The 19,665-nt window shown below is 36.6% G+C and overlaps 1 pseudogene across 1 annotated transcript in view; it reads left to right on the top strand.

Moving 5' to 3' along the window:
• The window catches only part of LOC143556274 (stress-related protein-like), a 271,130-nt pseudogene that overhangs the window by 44,657 nt on the left and 206,808 nt on the right, over positions 1–19,665 (top strand). The window lies entirely within an intron of this gene.

The following is a 19,665-nucleotide window of genomic DNA, read 5'->3' on the forward strand; positions in this document are numbered from 1 at the left end:
ATAATAATAATAATAATAATAATGACTTATTACGACCCAGTGATTAGCAAACAAGCGATCGTTAGTGAATTAATACAACTCACAATGGTTATTCACATGTCTAAGTCCGGTTAATACCTTAACAACAATATTACTAGTAGTATTAATACTACCAATACCGTCACTATTGTGGTAGTTATTACCTTATGACAACTTTTAGCTAGCGTGTGATAATAAACAATAAACATCGTCTTATATACTCAAATAACGACACATGTGACTTTTATTACTAGTCACATGTATTATTATTATTATTATTATTATTATTGTGATTAAGTGTGACAAATAGTAATAATAATCATGATATTCGGTCGAATAAATAATAATCTAGCACGAATGAATAGTTAATAAGTGAATGTTCGAAAACAATAACTATGAATATACATTTATTCGAACAAAGAATGTGACTTTTATTACCATTATATTTTAAAAAATTGTTGTTTAAAAACAATACCAATATGGTCATAACTTGTATTTGATATCGACTAAATTATTACAGGGACGGACGATAATATCATTAATTAACATATACAAACACTCATGTTTTCGAATCGACGGTTTACTTGTACAAAGATAAAAATATGCATATATTTTATGTGGTATAGCTGGCTAATATTCATGGTGACACACACATATATGAATATGTATGCACACACACACGAGTACCTTGAGATAAACCATTAGTTTCTAATTGACCGCTAGAGATGAGGTATATAAAATAAATGTGATAAGAATTAAACATGTTTCATTTGGTGAACGCTTTTATTAATTTCATACATAAAATTAATGTACATGAGTGTAACTAGCATATATGAGGTAGCTTGTGTATCCTCTAATAACACACAATCAAACCAATATTAGTTGGTCGCAAAACCTTAACAGATCATTCGAGCTCAACCACGCGTGTAATGTCGATGCTCTGAATACAATATACTTATGTTAAGCTGCTTGATAGGATTATTCTTGATGCTTTCTCATATATGATAACGAGATCATAATTTTGCTACGTTTAATATACATGCACAAGGACCAATGTGAGTTTCACGAGCCATTTTCTTTTTATTTACAAACTCAGGGAAACATACTCAAACTTATTTGAAAACATATATGAATGTATTCATTTAACATGCCCGAACTCATTTAATACGATGACTAGAGAACAAGACATTCGATCTTTATGTGAACATGAGTGAACGCAGCCCTCATGTAAGACCCCGAATCCCGGGAATCCTATAGTTGGTATTCATCCATAATAATTATAAAAATACTTAAACTTGAAAATAGTTCATTCCATTAAAACAACCAATTCAGAGTATACTTCAGCGGAAAACCATAATTAATAAAATAAATTCCCAAAACCAATTTAAATGTATTTGATAAAACTTTTAAAAAGAAATGTTCAATATTTAAGTCTTCCTTCCACGTATGCCCTTCACCGTTCAAGTAGCTTCGTGCACGTCCAAGCGGTAAGGCATCCTCCTTCTAACCTGAAACTCACACTAACATGCACACAAAGTCAGCTTGAGCTGAGTGAGTTCAAGGTTTAATAAATAACATCATTAATAATAATCATAATAGTCATTCCAAGGATTTTAAAAAACATAAAAGGGATAGATCTATTAGGCCATCATCCTCAGTAAATAATCATCCTTATATGTGTGTGTGTATATATATATATATATATATATATATATATATATATATATATATATATATATATATATATATATATAAACATCCAAGTAATAACATCAGGGTCGAGCACACGTACAACCCAAACACGTAACATCTCATCCAACGTATGCAAACACGAAGTAGGCATACGTAAACATCCGTAGTCGATAACGACTACTAAACATCCCCAAATATTGGCCATAGAATAATACATACATACATACATACGATAATATCATCTCAAGGCCTACCATATACAAGTAAGCCCATCCAAAATAATTTTAAAAAAATTATCAAGCAAAATCGCTTAGGTGTGCATGCTAGCCCAAAATCTTAAAAGAGTAAAAAGGGGCATCATGAACTCACCTGACCAAGGCACGATTTCACCACAAGCTAGAGGACCCCTAAGTAATCCCAAAACTCAAACACCTGTCGGTTTACATTCAAACATTACTAATGACATCGAAAGGACTCGTTTATCCTACGAGACGTTTTAACATGGTTCGAGTTACTTAAAGCCTCGACCTCATCAAACTCAGTCATAACAGCCCCCCGGGGCCTTACATTCACCAACAAGACACTTAGATACTCCCAGGAATAAAGAATTCCTAATTTACCCCCGGAAGCACTAGGTGACACTAACACGTGTGTTTAATAGTCGTTTAGGCCATTAACATCCAACTCAGCCCCGTGTGGACCCAATATGAAAAATTCATAGCCAACAAGTCCACGCGACGCTACACGAGTCAAATGGGTCGGTAACTCACAAGTACAACGCACCGACTATTCAATAAACGCAATTGCGCGTTGTACCGACCCATTTGAGTAACCGACAACCAATTCAGCCCCATAACTTATAAAAATGATTTTTCAACAGCCCGTACATCAAACCAAGTTCCCCCTAGCTGAATTGGTCGTTAATCACTTCAACCCTCGCGTTAAACGCATCAAACTACAATTCTAGTCAATCGAACACTAACATTCAAACTACAACTAGTTGACCAATCTAACGAACAACAATGAACATGATTTTTAAGTATGATATACTAGAAATACCTAGGAGGATTTTGGTGCAAAAGCCTCAACCAAAACAGTCTCAAAAAGGTTAGAATTGATAGCCACCTCGCAATTTAACGATCAATACGCGTGGTATAAAGATCAATTAAGGTGTAAAAGACTTGGGGAATCGTAGAACTAACCTTCAATTGATGTTTTATGCTCAAACCATGGATGGAAAGAAGAAAATTGTAGGGGGGGGGGGGGGCTGGAGAGCTGCCGATCGGACAAGAGTGGGTGAGGGGGTTTGGGTTTTATGATTTGTGTTATAACATAAAAATATTTCATTCTAGCCCCTCTAAATTGAATAATAAGGCAACTTGGAAGAAAATTTAAACGATTTAACGTACCGGGATGACGAGAAGGTTTCCGAGAAATGTCGGTTAAATCTCGAGAAATATACATACTTTACAAGCTTCAAATCCTTGAACCGAAAATTAACGGGCGTTACAAGTCCATCCCCTTACAATGGGATTTGTTCCCGAATCCCGATGCGACAAGAACAACTGCGGATAGAGTTTCATCATCTCGTCTTCGGACTCCCAAGTAGCCTCGGAACCCCTATGGTGCCTCCACTGCACCTTCACCAGACTAACCACTTTATTTCTTAAACGCCTTTCCTGACGGTCAAGAATAGCGATAGGCTCTTCAACGTAGTTCAGCTTACTATCAAGATCAATATCATCAAGAGGCACATGGGCCTCCTCATCAGCTAAACATTTCCTCAAATGGGACACGTGGAAAGTAGGATGAATCCCCGCGAGCTCATCGGGTAACTCCAGTCTATACGCTACCTCACCAACACGGGACAATATACGGAACGGACCAATGAACCTCGGACTAAGCTTCCCCCTCTTCAGAAAACGAATAATACCCTTCCACGGAGAAACTTTCAACATAACCCGATCCCCAGCCTCAAACACAATAGGTCTTCGCCTTTTATCCGCATAGGACTTTTAACGATCCTGAGCGGCCTTCATAAAAGCCTTAATCTTATCGAGCTTCTCAGTCGTAGCCTCAACCACCTCCAAACTACCCAACTGTTTCTGACCAATGGAACCCCAACAGACTGGAGTCCTACACCTCCTACCATAGAACATCTTAAACGGTGGCATTCCAATCGTGGCGTGATAACTGTTATTATACGAGAACTCGACTAACAGTAAGTGACGATCCCAACTACCACCAAAATCGATAACATAAGCCCGCAACATATCCTCAAGAGTCTGTACGGTCCTCTCGGACTGACCATCCATGATAACTGTTATTATATATATATTATATAATATATAATATATAATATATATATATTATATATTATATAATATATATATATAATATTATATAATATATATATATATATATAATATATATATTATATATATATAATATATAATATATATTATATATATATAATATAATATATATATTATATATATTATATATATATATATTATATATATATGTATATATTATATACATGAGACAGGTAAAATACGCACGTATGATAAATGTTTGGTTATTCGAGGCAGTAGGGACTATACCCTTATAATATCTGTGATGTTAGGGACCAGACCCTTATAATATCTGTGATGTAAGGACCAGACCCTTACAATATCTGTGATGTTTAATGTAGAATACCTTATGGTATACCATAGGGTTGTATGAAAGAAAGTATGTAAGTACGTATGCATGTAAGTAAGGTATGAATACGCATCTTCGGATACGTGTAAGTAAGGATGTGAATGTATTGTATGCTAATTGATTTTCTAGAACTCACTCAGCGTAGCTGACTTTTAGTATGCACGCAGGCAAATAGGTTGAGGCAGTTGGCTTGAGGAGGGACACATGGCATGGACTGAAGAGACTGGCATCCATGATGAAGTGTTATGACTGTTTTTATTAAATACTTATGAAAAGACAATTTGTATGTTAAGACAATAATGAATGTTTTGTAATCTGATGTTGAAGTTTTTAATTTTTTCACGAAGTTTTTAATTTACTCTGATTTTAGAACTGTGTTTATGAGTAAATCCAACACCAAAGTAGGGTTACCAGGAACGGGGCCTTACAATCGGGTTTAAGAATATGCTGATAAGATTTCACACGAATAGGTTTTGGTCTCTCCTTCCTGCTCAACGCGTTGGCTACCACGTTAGCCTTACTGGGATGGTACATAATCTCTAGATCGTAATCCTTAATCAACTCCAACCATCGACACTGTCGCATATTCAGTTCCTTTTGTTCGAAGAAATACTTTAAGCTCTTATGATCGGTATAGATAACACAAGGGACACCGTACAGATAATGCTTCCACAACTTAAGCGCAAACACAACCGCTTCCAGTTCCAAATCGTGAGTAGGATAATTCGCCTCATAAGGCTTTAACTGCCGTGAGGCATACACGATGACTCGGCCTCGCTGCATCAGAACACACCCAAGCCCCTGGTAAGAGGCATCAGAATAAACCACTAGATCATTAGTGCCATCGGGTAAAGCTAAAATCGGGGCATGCGTCAACATGTTCTTCAACTCGAGAAAAGCCTCCTCCTGCTCAGTACCCCAAACAAACTTAACGCTCTTCTTAGTCAACTTGGTCAATGATGAAGCAATTTTCGAAAAGTCGAGAATGAAGCGGCGGTAATACCCCGCCAAGCCCAGAAAACTACGAATTTCGGATGGAGACTTAGGAGATTCCCATTCGTTTACAGCTTCCACCTTTGCAGGGTCAACCAAAATACCACTCGGGTTAATAACATGACCCAAGAACTGAACCTCGCGTAACCAAAAGGAACATTTAGAAAATTTCTCATACAACTTTTCCTTTAGCAGATCTTCCAAAACTTCCGTGAGATGACCGACGTGATTGGATTCGCTTTTGGAATACATCAGAATGTCGTCGATGAACACAATAACCGAATGATCGAGCATCGGCCTACACACCCGGTCCATAAGATCCATGAACGCAGCTGGTGCGTTGGACAAACCGAAAGACATCACGAGGAATTCATAATGCCTATAACGAGTGCGGAAGGTAGTCTTAGGAATATCTTCCTCCCGAATTTTCAACTGATGATACTCGGACCTAAGGTTGATCTTCGAGAACCAACTAACTCCTTGGAGCTGATCAAATAAGTCGTCGATCCTTGGGAGAGGGTACCGATTTTTAATAGTGAGTGTATTCAATTCACGGTAGTCAATGCACATCCGCATGCTACTGTCCTTCTTCTTAACGAATAGGACTGGGGCACCCCAAGGTGAGATGCTCGGTCGAATGAAGCCCTTGTCGAGAAAGTCTTCCAATTGAGCCATAGGTTCTTTCATTTCATTCGGTGCTAGACGGTAAGGGGCTCGAGAAAGGGGTTTGGGGCCCGGTACAAGGTCTATCTGGAACTCGACCTCGCGATCCTACGGTACATCTGACAAATCATCTGGAAACACATCCGGGAAATCCCGAACAACAGGAACATCACTGACGGTAGCCACCTCGGTATTCACGTTTATAGCATACGCCAGATACGCCCCGCACCCCTCCTGCATCAACTTCCCCGCCTTAAGCATGGATATGATATGTGGCGTCGCACCATTCCGATCACCGAAGACCGTAATTTGGGTCCCATATGGGGCCCTTAGACGTACAAGTTTTTGACCACAAACTATCTGAGTATCAACACATGCGAGCCAATCCATCCCAAGCACCACATCGAAACAGTTAAGAGGCATCAAGTACAACCACACCGGAAATCTATACCCAGACCACTCGATGGAACAACCCTGAATAGCTCTAGACACGGAAACGAACTTTCCTACGGCAACCTCAACCTCAAACACATCGACTACGCGCTCGGGTGATTTATTCAGCGAGGAACGGAAAGCGGTAGACACAAAACTTCTACTGGCACCCGAATCAAATAAGACCGATGCCTGTAATTCATCAAGTAAAAAGGTACCTGGGATCACATTACACTACTACTTAGCTACACGATCATACATACGATCCCGAAAGGATGAGAAATTGTAACGTAAAAATATAAGAATAGATAAGGAGAAAGTACCTGAAACAACATCCGCATCATCTTTCGCCTCTCTCTTGGAGATGTTGAAGGCCCTCGCCCTGGCCTTCGGCTTCTCTTCCACCTTCCCCTCGAGGAAGTCCCATGACTGGACACCCCCGCCTTGCTAGTAGGACAGTTCGATGCCAAGTGGCCGGCACCCTTACAGCGGAAACAAGTCAACGTCGGATCCTCGAAATGGGGGTGTCCAACCTTATCACATCGGAAAAAAGAACCAGACCCACTCTTACATCCCCCTTGTGCGGTCTCCCGCACTCCTTGCAATTTCCAACCCCCGCATCCCTCTTAAATTCTGAAGGCTCAGTCTTTACTCCCTTCTCGGACGAATTAAAATTGTTTCCCCCAGGCCGCTTACCATACGAATTTGAGTTCCATGTTTTCCTCGTCTCGGCCGACGGTAACTTCTCCCTCTGATCATAAAATGTACCTGCTAGGGTAACCATTGGATATACCCGAATAGAAATGGGAACACATCACCGTGGATTTCATAACTAAGCTACCGCGTACAGCTAGAAATCGATACCATCTGGGTGATTGTTGACTGGTTAACGGAAAGTGATAACTTTTTGCCTATATGAGAGGCTATCTCGTCAAAAATTGTTAGGACATAATGTCTATTGCTAGGGTCTTAGATGTACTAGATATGATTGTATAGGGCTAAAAATGTCAAATGTATAGTTTGTGTTTGTTAGTCAACGCATATCATATGCAGCGTATATGATATACGCCGTATATCATATACGGACTTGATGAGCTTGTTCATGTTTCCTATAAATAGGGGACTTATGCGTTTCTACTCAGACTTTTGGTGATTGTCAGAGAGAGAGTAGAGTGAGAAAGTGTGAAAAGTGTCATATCTTGTATTGTTTCTTGATATATATGAAAATGTGCTTAATGTTTACTTGAATGTGTTCAATCTCAATGGATTCTGCACTTTGAGATACAAGCTGTAACAAAATACAGATCCTTATGGTCATATACTTCAAGATAGCATCCTTTTCAAGTGGTATCAGAGTCTTATGGCTCGTTACTAACTTGAACACTTCAAGTTTTCCAGGTTTTTCTTTCTACATTCAAATTCTACCGTCAAAAGTTCTTCAAAATCTCACATATTGTTCTCTACCTATCCGTGATAACCCTACCAAAATTCATTCAATTCCTACATCATTTACATCTTCAAAAACTCAAATTACCAACAACATGACCTTCACCGTATATGTATTACCTCTGTATATGTTGATCAAACATAACATATATGGCGTATAACATATACGCCACATATGTTTTACTGGGATTAGATATACATTGGTTTGGACATATACGTTGATCATTCTTGTTGTTCATAAATATCCGTTGACCTTTAAACCTCATACGTTGAGCCACATTGACCAGTTTCATATACGTTGACCTACCTTGACTAGTTTCATATTCGTTACCAGAAACATATCCGTTTGACAAGAAGGTATACACTTTGACTTTATTCGATATGGAAAACCTAAGTGCGTTCCTGTCACAGCCGTCTATTCTACGTCAGAATATTAGTTTGGAAAATGAAATGGGAACTTCCAACAAGCCTCCTAAACTACTAAGAATGGAAGACTATCCTTCATGGGCTGACAAATTCGAGACGTATGTTCAAGCTTTGAATTATGATAAATGGACTGCCGTGGAGGAAGAGTATATAATTCCCAAGAATGTGAATGGTGAAAATTACAAATTATCTCAGATTGCTGATGCAGATAAAGATTCATTTCTTAAATAGAAGAAGATGTTAAATCTCTTTCAACAGTCCATTAAAGCTGATCATTCAACTTCTGCAACACAATGGTACTTGTTACTCAATATGGCAAGCGTTGTTGAATAAAGATTGTGGAAATCCTGACATGAGAAAGAGCAAAATTGCTTTGCTGAAGAAAGAATTTGACATATTCACTCAATTTAAGGGTGAATCATTTGCTCAATTGATTGAAAGATACTGTTATCTTGTGAATGAGATGAAGAGGCTGAAGATTGAAAAGCCTGAGTATGAGTATATAGATAAACTTTCAGATGCTTTACTTGAAGAATGGGGCAGTTTTATCTTGATTCAACAATCAAACCCCATTGCTTATGCCCATCTGAATTTGGCAAGTTTTATCAAGAAACTTGAAGCTCAGGAATTGGAACTGAGAATGAAACAGAAGATGAAATCTACAGTCGTATCACAAGATGTGAGATTATATTACAAGAATTCTCATTCAAGTGTTACTCAAATCCCAAGATTCCTACTGCATTTAGTGTAGAATCAATCAGTCAAGCTTGTGTTACAAATGTTACTGCTACTCCTCAATATAGTAGTAGTTATCCTGGAACAATTCCAATTACTCAAGCTTCAAGGTCAAAGGATTCTGATGTTATCCAGTGTAACATAGCAGTGAATCTAACAAATACAGGAAACATGACCACTGACACTATCAAGGAAAACATGGCTTTTCTAGGATCTGTTATAGAATTATATGAGTGTTTGGTGGTGGGTCGCATTGGGAATTACAACATGACTAAAGAAGATTATGACCAGATAGACCCGGAGGAAATGGAAATGATTGATATAAGATGGTGTATGGCTAGTGTTATTAGACGTGATCAGAGATTCAAAGAGATTACTGGTTGAAACGTGCTTGATGGTACAACGTCTAAATTAGGCTTTGACAAGTCTAAGGTTAGATGTTTTCGATGCAAGGAGAAGGGTCATTTTAAAAGGGAATGCACAAGTAAGAGTGTTGATGATATTGCTGCTAATCCTTTTGGACGAGACTACTACAAACAAGCTATATTTCATCGTCCAGAAGGTGGATCATATAAGGAAAAGAAACCTACTGAAGCATCAACTTCGCTACAAAAAGCATCTACGGCCTAAGTTGATGAAGGTTTCAATTGGAATTTTGTATTCCAAGAGAATGTAGCTCAAGTGGTTGATGAGGACAAAAAGGTGGTTATTGCTGAAAGTGTGATCAAGATGGATAATATGGTTGAAGATAAGGATGAAGTTGAGACTGAGACTCAAGAGTCTAATGATGCAGACAAGAATTTGAATGAAGATAGCAACAATAAGAAAGAAGTTGTTAGTGCTACCTCTGATGATGAACTTCCTCGAACCTATGATAAAATTCATGAAGTTCCTTCTGATTATCTTATCTCATTATTTCCTCTTGATATTGTTGAAAGTTTTGTAGGTTGGTTTTATGAGGATGTTCCACAAGGAAAAATTGATTTTGGTGTGGAAGAAGATGCTGAAATTCCAGACGTCATCAAGTCAGAAGATGAGGAGGAGTTCGTATCTGTTGATAAAAAGATGGTTGAAAATAAGTTTGTTGAAGGAGTGGTAGAAGACATCACTGATGTTGACTCTGAAACTGCAAGTGAAGAAGTAATTGATCAAGCGTTCATGGCCAATGAGGTAATTCTAAACTCAAATCTATGTGAAAAATGTGAATTACCTTGCTATGAATGTGATTTTAAAAATCTTGAAATCAAAGAATTAAAGAGACACTATGATAAATCTTTGTTTGATTTAAATGTTGTTAATGAGGCCTACATGAAGCTTCAATCGTGTGAAAAGGGTCTTTGGGAATAGATTTTACAAAACCAAAATACAATTCAATGCTTAAGCACACAGTTGAAGATAAGCAGATTGCCATTAACAAACACATTGATGAAAACGCAACACTCAAACTTGATCTTCAAACACTCAAGATTGAAACTGAAAAAGTTAACCTGAAATTGATAACCTACACTGCGTCGTCATATGTACTTGATCACATTATCCTCAAAACATCATCAAAAAGTGAGGATAATGAGACCGAGAACTTAAGAGAAAAATTATCATGCTGTGCCTCCACCCTTGTGTAATGATTGTGTTCCAAAGAAACCAAAAGGTTTGAAAAAGGCACTCAATGTGGAAATTAATACGCCACAGCATGATATTTCTAAATATGTTGTAGTTAATGAGAGTTCTAGTTGTGATTCTGCAACTGGAATAAAAATGGCAGAAGCTGTGTTGAATGAGGAAGTTGTTAAACCTCATGGGTTGGGTAATCAAAAGAGTGGTTTGGATAATCAAAAGAAAGTAGTTGAAAACTCGACAAGATTTGCAAAAACAAGTTTCTATAACAAGAAATCTTCACGAGTTAATCAATTTCAAGAGAAAAATATAAAGTTCGTACTTTGTAAAACTTCAGAGTTTGAAAAGGAAATTGAATTCAGAAAACAGTCAAATGCGAATTTTATCGCTTGAAAGCTGAACGTGATCATGTTAAATCAACATCTCAGATCAATAAGTTTATTGATAGGAGACATTGTTTTGGTTGTAATGTGGTTGGAGATGTGTTTTACTCTTGTCCTAATCGATACAAACAAGATCACATTTCTATTCAAAAACCTCAAAAGATATTGAGCAAGAGACCTGGATTAGGTTATTTATGTAATAAGAAACCAGGCTGTATCATTGAAAATGTGAAAATTTTGAAAAGAAATGAGTCAATGGATGCTAAAAAAATTGTTCAAAATGATGTGTTAAAATCAACAATTTCAAAAAGAAGTCAAACATCATTTTATAAAAAGAAACAATTTGTTGGTCAAAATTAGGTACCAAAATCTGTTGTTAAAATGCCTGATTGTGATGAGAAAGTGAAATCTACATCTGAGTCACCAACATTAAATGAAAATTCATTATCATGTGATTCAGAGGTTGAGGATGATAGGTTGTTGTTTAAACATTTTTAACAACCCAAGACAAAGAAGGCTTGGGTTTCCTTGTTTCACTAATCTGTTAACTGTATGTGCAGGGGCTTCCAAGATCCTACGATTCTCGTTGGATAATGGACAGTGGAGCCTCTAGGCACATGACAGGTACTCTTTACTTGCTAAATGATGTTAAATCAATAAGAGGAGGGTATGTCAGCTTTGCAGGTAATCAAGGTGGACAGATTGTTGGTGAAGAAACCTTAACAAATGGAAAAGTTACATTCGAGAATGTCAACTACATTTCAGAGTTAGAGAATAATCTACTCAGTATATCACAGATTTGTGATAGACAATTCTCTACACACTTTACTGATCGAGAGTGTTTTATTTTGAAACTGGGTTTCAAAATACCAGAGGAATGAATCATTATGCGTGCTCCTTGTGTGAATGATCTTTACGTCATGAACATGATTACGCATCTACTTCATCAGGGTCTGCTCAGTGTATCATTTCAAGAGCATCTGAACGGGAATTTGTATTATGGCATCGAAGGATGGGACATATAAGCTTGAGAAAAATGAACCACCTGGTTCATAGGAATCTGGTAGAAGGAGTTAACTTGAGAAACATTCAATTGACTGAAGATTGTTTGGATTGTAAGAAGGGAAAGCAAACGAGTAAATCTCATCCAAAGAAACTTATCAACTCCATCAACTTACCTTTTGAACGTCTTCACATGGATCTATTTGGTCCAATTAATGTCAAAAGTATCACAGGCGAATTGTATTGTCTTGCGGTCACCGATGACTACTCAAGATTTTCACGGGTGATGTTTTTGGAATCTATAGATGAGACATATGATTCCTTCATGGTTTTGTTCAAGAAACTAGAGACATTGTACAATCTGCCAATCCGTCGTATCCGAAGTGATAATGGGACGGAATTCGAGTACAACAAAATGGGGTTGCTGAACGAAAGAATCGGACTTTGATTGAAAGGGCACGAACTATGCTTTCAGATTCAAAATTACCAGCTAACTTTTGGTCTAAAGCAGTAGCGGCAGCTTATTATACGCATAATTGAGTGCTTATAGTAAAGAGATTTGGTAAGACGTGTTTTGAGCTTTTGAATCGTCGGAAACCCAATCTGAAGTGGCTTGAACCGTTTGGGTCAATATGTACTGTTCTTGAACCAACTGGGAAATTTTGGTCCTAAATCCATGGAAGGATTCTTTGTGGGGTATGCTAGTCCACTCAGACATATTTACATTCCTAGCCTCCACAAGATTGTACAAGTTCAAAACGTTGACTGTCAACGATACACTCCTACCATTCAAAGACCAGGAGATTCAAGGCTATTCGATTATGAGAGTCTATGAGAAATTTTTCAACTCCCGGAGGAAGATTCATCCGAAGAAACTTTGATGACGATTTACAATCAACAATTTTCGGAAAATCAAGAACCTATGCCTGAAGAACCTGTGTCTGTTTCTCAAAATGTTCCTGAAAATGTTCAATCCGATGATGTTCAAGAAACTTTTCCAGTTTTTGATGACAATGGTGACACAGATGAGGAGATAATCGAAGCAATCTCTCCATCCATTTCTCATACTGAAGAAAATGTTACGAATCTTCAATCCAAAGTGTCAGTACCTTTAGAGGTGGTCTCGAGAACTGTATCTTATCATCCCGAGGAGAATATTATATGAGATTTGATTGCTGGAGTACAAACAAGACGACAACTTGATCATAATCTTCAGTGTTTCAATACTCATATTTCTCCTTTACAAAATCTATTCTCATTAAATTGTTTTATTTCTCAGGTAAAACCAAAGACGTAGAAAGAGGCCCCTAATAGAAGAAAGCTGGGTGAATGCAATGCAAGAAGAGCTTATGCAGTTTGAGAAGCTCGGGGTCTGGAAATTAGTAGACTTACCTGAAAATAAAATGCAGATCAACACCAAGTGGGTGTTTAAGTGCAAAATGGATGAAAATGGTATTATTGTAAGAAACAAGGCAAGATTAGTTATTTTGGGATTCAATCAAAGAGAAGGTATCGATTACAATGAAGTTTATGCACCAGTTGCAAGACTAGAGGCTATTCGGATCTTCCTAGCATTTGTTTCTTGGAAAGGCTTTAAGGTTTATTAGTTGGATGTGAAATCAACATTTCTTAATGGTAAGATTAGTGAAGAAGTTTACGTGGGACAACCGCCGGGGTTTGCCGATCCGATCCACAAAGACAAAGTGTATCTACTTGATAAAGCCCTCTACGGTCTCCATCAAGCCCCGAGAACTTGGTATGAGACGTTGTGACAACATCTTTTGAACAACGAGTTTATCAGAGGAACTGTCGACTGTACACTTTTCACTAAGTTTGTTGATGGACATCTACTGATCGTGCAGATTTACGTTGACGACATAATCTTAGGATCGACGAATGATGGTCTGTGCAAGAAGTTTGAAGAAGTCATGAAACAGAAATTTGAAATGAGTGCGATGGGGGAAATGAAGTTCTCTCTTGGACTTCAAGTTGAACAATTGCCAGATGGTATCTTTATCCATCAGACAAAATATGTTAATGACGTTTTGACAAAGTTCAACATGTCTGATGCATCGGCTATTAGTACTCCCTTACCATTGAATCATGGTATCAGTCCTGATCCCAACGGGGAGAAGGTTTATCAAACTTTATACCGATCCATGATAGGTTCATTGATGTATTTGACTGCTTATCGGCCAGACATCATGCATGCTACTTGTTTGTGTGCCCGATATCAGTCAAATCCGAAGGTTTCACATCTCATGATCGTCAAAATAATCCTACGTTATCTCAAGGGATGTCCGGGGGGTCGGTATCTGGTATCCAATAAACGATGAGTTTGTGTTAAGGGCTTATTCTGACTCAGAATATGGAAGCTGTAAACTGAATGCCAAATCTACAATGGCAGGGTGTCAGTTCTTTGGCAAACGACTTGTCACCTGGCAATGCAAGAAACAAACCACAGTTTCATTGTCTACATGTGAAGCTTAGTACGTAGCTGCTTCCAGTTGCTGCTCTCAGGTTCTTTGGATACAACAACAGATGTGGGACTACGGTTAGAATTTTCTTACTACTCCTATCTTTGTAGATAATAATGCAGCTATCTCGATAAGTAAGAATCCGGTAAACCATTCTAAAACTAAACATATAGAGATACGGTATCACTTCATTCGTGATTGCTACGAAAAGAATTTGATTACCGTAGACAAGATTCACACCGATGAACAAAGAGCAGATCTTTTTACCAAAGCTTTTGATAAGTCAATATTTCAATACTTATTAAAACTAAATGGGTTAAAAGTTTAAGGCGGTGTTGATAAGGGGGTTACCGAGATTACAGGTGTGTTGGATACCATGCGATCATGAACATCAGAGTCAGATTTTCTTTTGTACATACTTTTTCGTATTGTTCTTGATTTTAGGGGGAGAAAATTTCAAAGTAAAACCAAAAATTTGAAAAAGTCAAAACAGTAAAAATTTAAAAATGTCAAAAACATTAAAAAGTGTTGTTCCTCAAAAATTGAGTTTTTGAAGAAAAAAGGGAAGATGATGGTACATTGTTAATCTGGTCCCAAATCCAGTAAAAAGTAGGTATAAAAGGCTGTATGCTTAATTGTATTGGTGCATTGGTATGCCTTTAAAACAAACAAGTAAGGAAAATTATGTGATATAAACCTAAATACAGCTGAATCTAGTGGATTAACATCTTGAAGCTTAGTTAATATCTGCTTTAAGAAAATGGAAAGTTTAAAGATTGCTGTGTGTGCATGCGTTCATTTTTGAAGAAAATTAAACTTGTTTTATCTTTCATTTTGCATAGAAATTCAGCTTATTTTTTTCTTTATTTTTATTCGAATCTTGGATCCTCTCCTGCGCGATAAGATTATCCGACCTGAGGGTTAAGATTTGGGTATTCTGCTTTATTTTCTTGGTGTTTCGTATAAGCCTTGGATCTCCTCCGCGTATACTATAAGCACAAATGTGTGAAAGTCATGTATCGAACTGGGGATTAAGGCCTGTACAACTTCAACTTATTTTATCTTTTTATTTTTGTTAAAATGGAACCTTATCTGCGTGTAGTAATACCGATCTTAAGGGAAAATTTTAACGTTTTGAGTTGTTTTGTTTTGTTATATTTGCATGAGTCACAGCTAATCGATTTTGAGTAAGTAGTGAAATGGTATACATGTGAAAAACTCACTGTATAAAGATATACAAATTATGTCTGATGGGTGGGGTCCACATAAGATTCGTGCTTAAATGAACCAATTATATGTATCACAGAAATTCCTGAATCACTTGTTTAAAAGGTTTAGGTGGATAACAGTACCATTGACTGACTTAATGCCAGTCATAATGAAAGGGCAATTTGATCAATTTGATTCCCTGCTCAAACTTACAAAAATATGTAAATTCTGTATTGTTTACTATTTTTAATGTTTGTTCTGTAAATATTTGTTGTTGAAAAACTCAAAAAGATTTTCTTTCTGATTTAGTTTTCGACTCTTGATGGGCGGGTGAACTATCTCTCTGGGTGTTTTTCATGGATCAACAAATCTTGTTTTTACCAAACACAATTAAAAGAATCAAATGTTTATCTGTTTTTTACTCAAGGTCATCAATTTGGACTTGGTAAAATAGTGATTTTTCAAAATTAGGCTTATTTAAGTTATTCTTTTAATATACAAGGACATTAAATTATACTTGTGACATTACATTGGTGTGAAGAGGATATAAATTCAAAATTTGATTAGACATACTTATGCAACGTATAAGTATGAGACTTATACGCCGCATAAGTTATGTGACGTATAAGTCTTACACTTATACGCCGCATATGTCATGTATATATATGGGGTATCCGCCGTATATGTCATGATCTATTCCTTATCCGTTTGACATCATGACAAAATGTGTCATAGATACCGAGACAATAGTGGCAGGCTGGTCACGAGGTACACAGTAGTACACAGTTGAATGATATTATTGCTATTTTTAGCTATAAATATGTACATTCGGAAATCATTAAACATAACCTAAACATTTGTTTGAAGTTTCCATATCTACTTATTGATACGCATCAGGTTACAAAATTATGTTGGATGAAGAAGATGAGAAGGAAGGAGATGAGAGTCTGACGGAAATGATTAAGAGTCAAAATCGTTACTTTCAAATATCAAACTTTCATAAGTCGTTACTTTCAAATATCATGTTTTTCGTGATCATATAATGAATGAACAGATCACGGATCAGATACAAGTATTAATCTGATCATATCCTTCTTATATGACTCCTTGTAACCCGAGTGCTTCAAGACTACACCGTAGGAATTCATGACAAAGAGGTTTTAGACAAAAAGTTTTTAAGAAGAAAGACTGAAAGATTGAAGATCGAAGACCTAGCAAAATCCAACTGGGAGTCTGTTAGGACATAACGTCTATGGCTAGGGTTTTAGATGTATTAGATATGATTGTATAGGGCCAAAAATGTCAAATGTATAGTTTGTGTTTGTTAGTTAACGCATAAGTCTTCAAGTTAACGCATATCATATGCGGCGTATATGATATACGCCGTATATCATATACAGACTTGATGAGCTTGCTCATGTTTCCTTTAAATAGGGAACTTATGCGTTTTCACTCAGACTTTTGGTGATTGTCACAGAGAGAGAGAGAGAGAGAGAGAGAGAGAGAGAGAGTAGAGAGAGAAAGTGTGCAAAGTGTCATATCTTGTATTGTTTCTTGATATATATGAAAATGTGCTTATACTTGAATGTGTTCAATCTCAATGGATTCCGAACTTTGAGATACAAGCTGTAACAAAATACAGATCCTTATTGTCATCTACTTCAAGATAGCATCCTTTTCAGAAATGTTAGCGAACGTGCTCATAAAGGAGGTTGTGGCAAAGCATGGAGTGTAGTTATCGATTGTGTCCGACATAGACACTCGCTTCACTTCAAGATTCTGGAAGAAGTTCTATGAATCTATGGGAACAAGACTGAACATCAGCATATCGTATCATCCTCAAGCAGTGGTCAGTCTAAAAGGACTATCCGAACCTTTGAGGATATGCTACATGCCTGTGTGTTAGACTTTGGAGGAAGTTGGGATGATCATCTACACATGGCAGAATTCTTTTACAACAATAGCTTCCATTCGAGTATTGGTATGCTGCCGTTTGAGATGTTGCATATTAGACGTTGTAGAAATCCCATATGTTGGGGAGAGATTGGTCAGAAGGAGCTTAGGAGTTTAAAAGTCGTTTTTGATCAGATTAAGGCAAGGATGAAATCTGCTCAAGATCGTCAAAAGTCATATGTTGATAAGCGGCGACGACCGATTGAGTTTAACGTTGGCGACAACGTGATGCTTAAGGTCTCGCCTTTGAAGGGAATCATTTGCTTTAGGAAGAAAGGTAAGCTAAGTCTGAGGTACATTGGATCGCTTAGAATCATAGCTTGTGTGTGTGAAGTGGATTATAAGCTAGATTTACCTAAGGAATTGGAAGAAATTCACTCTATCTTCCATGTTTCTCACTTGAGAAAATGTCTAACTTATGACATGTCTTATGTATTTCTATTTAAATTTAGCTGTGGGGCATAATAGTAAAATGTTAGAGTGTTTAGTTTAGTAAACTAAACTTAATTAAGGAAATTTTACAAAACAATATTATTTGCTTTTTTCAAACTTTACGTAATTCATCCCAATTAAAATCATTTTGTTCAAGTTACTTGGAGATCACCATAATGTGTTTTATATTAAAAACCGATTTCAAATAAACAAGCAATCAAAGTTTTTAGATGTTAAACTGTCGATTTTTTGATTGCAAACCATTGAATTGTGTATTTCTATAATCATTTAATGGTTACCCTCAAGTTTGATTTATCTCATCAGGCTTTAAAATCAACAATTATTGATAACTAATTAAATTTACAACTATTGTTGCTTTCCTTTAATTTTTTTAAGATGATATTATGGAATTTTATAATGTTTCAAAATAATGGATCATGGACTTTTATGGTATCATCAGTTGTTTGTTAATATTATGATGATTCATATGTGGTGAATGAAGAAAAACACCATCCTACACCATAACATTACTACAAAGATTACATATTAAAACACGTGATCATATAAAATAAACCATGACATCTGTTGTTACACACCAACCTAGGGTGGCAATGCCGGGGCGTGAGCATGAATGTTCACGGCTCGAAGATACTATCATAAATAAAATGTGACAATATCTATTAAGTTAAATATTTCCAAATACAGTGCACAAATTTTCAAAATACAAACCAACAATATAATACATGCAATCCAATCAAGATTTAAATAATATTGCCTCCATTAAAATCATAAGGTCTTTTTAAGTGTCCATACCTCAACTTCAATTCAATGGAAACCTGCATATACATAGAAAACAGAGTTTGTCAACAACACATGTTGAGTAAGTTTATCACCGGTTTTGTGCAAAGATATAATAATAATAATAATAATAATAATAATAATAATAATAATAATAATAATAATAATAATAATAATATAAGGAATAAGCAAAACATAATAAATACGGTAATGAAATCAAACCATGAGCAAATAAGTTGTCAATTAACCATTGCCAAGCGAATCGGGCGCCGGTAAATCAACCTGAGCAAATAATAAGATTGTTGCCAAGCGAATCAGGCGTGAGTTGATAATATGAGCACCATATACAAGGGAATACGTTGGACCTCTCCGAATACAAATGCGAAAATAAACAAGTAAGCACGTAATATTTTATCAATCACACACAATTATGCGTTTACTATTTTTGAAATATAGATATATTATGAAATACGAATAATACGCATATTTCCCAAAAGCGTTTAAAAACATATTAAAATCGGGGAATGATAAAAACCACCTTAATTCAAAGGCAAGTATTTAAATTAATGTTAAGCGAGTTAATAATTAAGCGAGTCGTCCACTATGCATCAAACGAGATAAACAATCAGAACCTAAAACATTGAGATATGATAATATAAGTAAAAAAGAACTCGTTGCCGCTGGTATTG

The sequence above is a fragment of the Bidens hawaiensis genome, unplaced genomic scaffold, assembly GCF_021521415.1.
Source record: "Bidens hawaiensis isolate Kalapana, Puna unplaced genomic scaffold, B.hawaiensis_p1.1 tig00018502_1, whole genome shotgun sequence".
Lineage (NCBI taxonomy): Eukaryota > Viridiplantae > Streptophyta > Magnoliopsida > Asterales > Asteraceae > Bidens > Bidens hawaiensis.